Source organism: Triticum urartu, chromosome 1A, assembly GCF_056163025.1.
Source record: "Triticum urartu cultivar PI428250 chromosome 1A, HENAU_Tu73, whole genome shotgun sequence".
Taxonomy (NCBI): domain Eukaryota; kingdom Viridiplantae; phylum Streptophyta; class Magnoliopsida; order Poales; family Poaceae; genus Triticum; species Triticum urartu.
In genome coordinates this window covers 193,181,395-193,184,008 of record NC_141873.1, presented here as the reverse complement: position 1 = coordinate 193,184,008, position 2,614 = coordinate 193,181,395, and positions in this window count along the sequence as shown.

The window sequence follows — 2,614 nt, the reverse complement described above, 5'->3', positions numbered from 1 at the left end:
CTTGCATGTATACCACTCCGGCGACACCTTGGAGTACTTGGATTGCGCAATGTATTCAACTCTGTCCAACTACAAGTCTGTCCACAACAACCGTTTCCATGCTGATGAGGATCACGATCCGAGGTCGGGTCTTCCCCAAGGGAGGGGAGATGATGCGGAGCATCCTACGATCATCCCCATGTACACTCGAGCATACGCCAATGGACCTAAGGTGAACTCGCTCCTTTACGAATCTTCCATTTCCGCATGTAAGACATGGATGCTACTTCAAGCGCGGACCTTGTGCATACTCAGGTACACCCGAGGAGACCATGGAGAGCCCAAGGACCAACGCCAAGCATGCACGGAAGAGAAGGAAGGAGAAGGAAGAAGAGCTAGCTGCTACAGCGGCCGGACATCCGGCCCCAGCCCGGACATCCGGCCCTTGCCCCGGAAGTCCGGCATCGGCTATCCAAAGAACACCGGAAAGGACCAGCGCAGCCCGGACGTCCAGACATCACCCCGGACATCCGGCTCCTCCCGAAGTCCCAGACATCTGGCCTCTGCCCTGGAAATCCGTCCCCTCCATCACCGAATTCAACTGGAAGACCCAGGCCAACCTGGACATTTGGCCTCCCAGCCCGGACATACGGCCCGTCGCGAAGCACAAGACATCCAACCCCCAGCCCGGACATCCGGCGCCTGTTTGCGCACAGTGAACAGGCCAAGGGCCCATGTATCCCCCCTCTCACTTACCCCTTCGTGGACTAACACTATATACAGACCCCCTCCTCCTCCTAGTTAGGGTTAGCATTGGTTTAGCTCATATTTAGAGATGGAGCATTGCTCATCCACATCGGATCTACTCCACGAGAGAGACCGCAGCCTCTATGGAGAAGATCCCTTTGGATTCAAGACCTCCTTGCGGAGAAGAACTTCAAGACCTCCTCACGGAGAAGACCGGTTACCTCTTGTATCGTCCGTTGTTGACTTTGGATCTTGTATCTCCCTTTGTGCTCATGGATCTAGCGCATGTGTGATCATACTTTGTTGGTTTGAGTGTTCTCTTGTGTTCCCCTCGTGATTTTCCCCTCGTTTCCCTCCTCGTGTTCTTCGTTTTCATCGCGGGATCCACTTCTTTCGTGAAAGATCGGCCATCTAGGGTTCCACCCTACATCACACATACAAGTATGAGAATCGATCATCATGTGTAATGCAAAGAATGGGTCACAAATGCATGGCAAAGGCATAGGAATGAGCATATCATGCAAAGTGAACATGGCAAGGTTGGCATAGAATATGTATTGGACAATAACCCATAGCCAAGTGAGGGTCATGTAGAACAAATGCGCGAAGAGAGCGGTGGGAAAGACAATCCATAGGATCCCAAGTCATCGTTGTGCTCTAGAGCTCATTTTGTAAACTCATGGGATTGTGAGGTTGACAAGCATTCATGGGTACCTACACAAAAGAGACACAAACGTAAGAAATTGTGTGTGTGGTAAATGTACACATCATCCATCATGATGTGTATGAGCACATGAGAGTTATCACAAGATAATCATCGCTCAAATAAATTTGATGCATGGTATAAGAACATGTCATCCATCATGAAAGAATAGTTGTTATGTATAACACGATGGGGATGCAAATTTAGCATACAAGTATATGGTACAACAATAGCATTTTTGTTCATGGGGAGCATATGGTGCACACAAGTATTGGGATCATGCAATGAATGGCATGAATCAAAATCTCCTAACATATATGAGGAAACTATGGGGGTCTCCTCATGATCAATATCGTAAACATCACATGGAGAAAATGGACAACATCCACAACAATGCATATCCGATGCTAGGTAGTCATGGCATGGCATATGAGATAAATGATGCAAAGGGAGCATATCAATATCATCACAAGAAAAACAAATGCCGATAACCATGGGCTTGTCATCTACGCCATATGTGCAAATTGGGTTTATTTTAATGGCATATGCATAGTCACTACGATGAGATTGCAAATATGACATATGATTGATCTCATGCATAGCATATGACAAGTCAAGAGGATTGGCAAACATGATGTGACCGAGAGAATTAGCACAAGAAATCCTATGTAACCTGGCATCACAACTAATATACTCCACATGGCAATCATCATACTCATCGTAAATGGGTAAATCATCGCATGGGGAAGTCGCACTAGCATGAAGCCTAGTAATAGGTTGGTCAACATCATGCAAGCAATCAATGTCAAGAATGTCCACTAGTGGGACTAGAGCATCACCTTCACCTATGTTACCTTTGTCATTCCACTCATGTGGTGTAGGTGAGGTGGGAAATACCAAATGGTGGTCATCTTCATCTTGATGGAACCATGTGGGGGGTGCATCATATTCCACCATGGCCATCGTCTTGTCCAAAGGGAGGACGAAGTCATCACGAATCGGCACGTCATCATAGATGGGACCTAGCACCAAATGAGATGACACAATAGAGGTAGAGGTCAAGTCGTTAGTGTTGAAAGTGGCCTCATTTGACCTATCACCTATCTCACTCTCTCTATGTGGTGGTTCACTCACTCCCTCAAGGTAGGTGCACTCAATCTCACGTATGGTGGAGTCACTCATCTC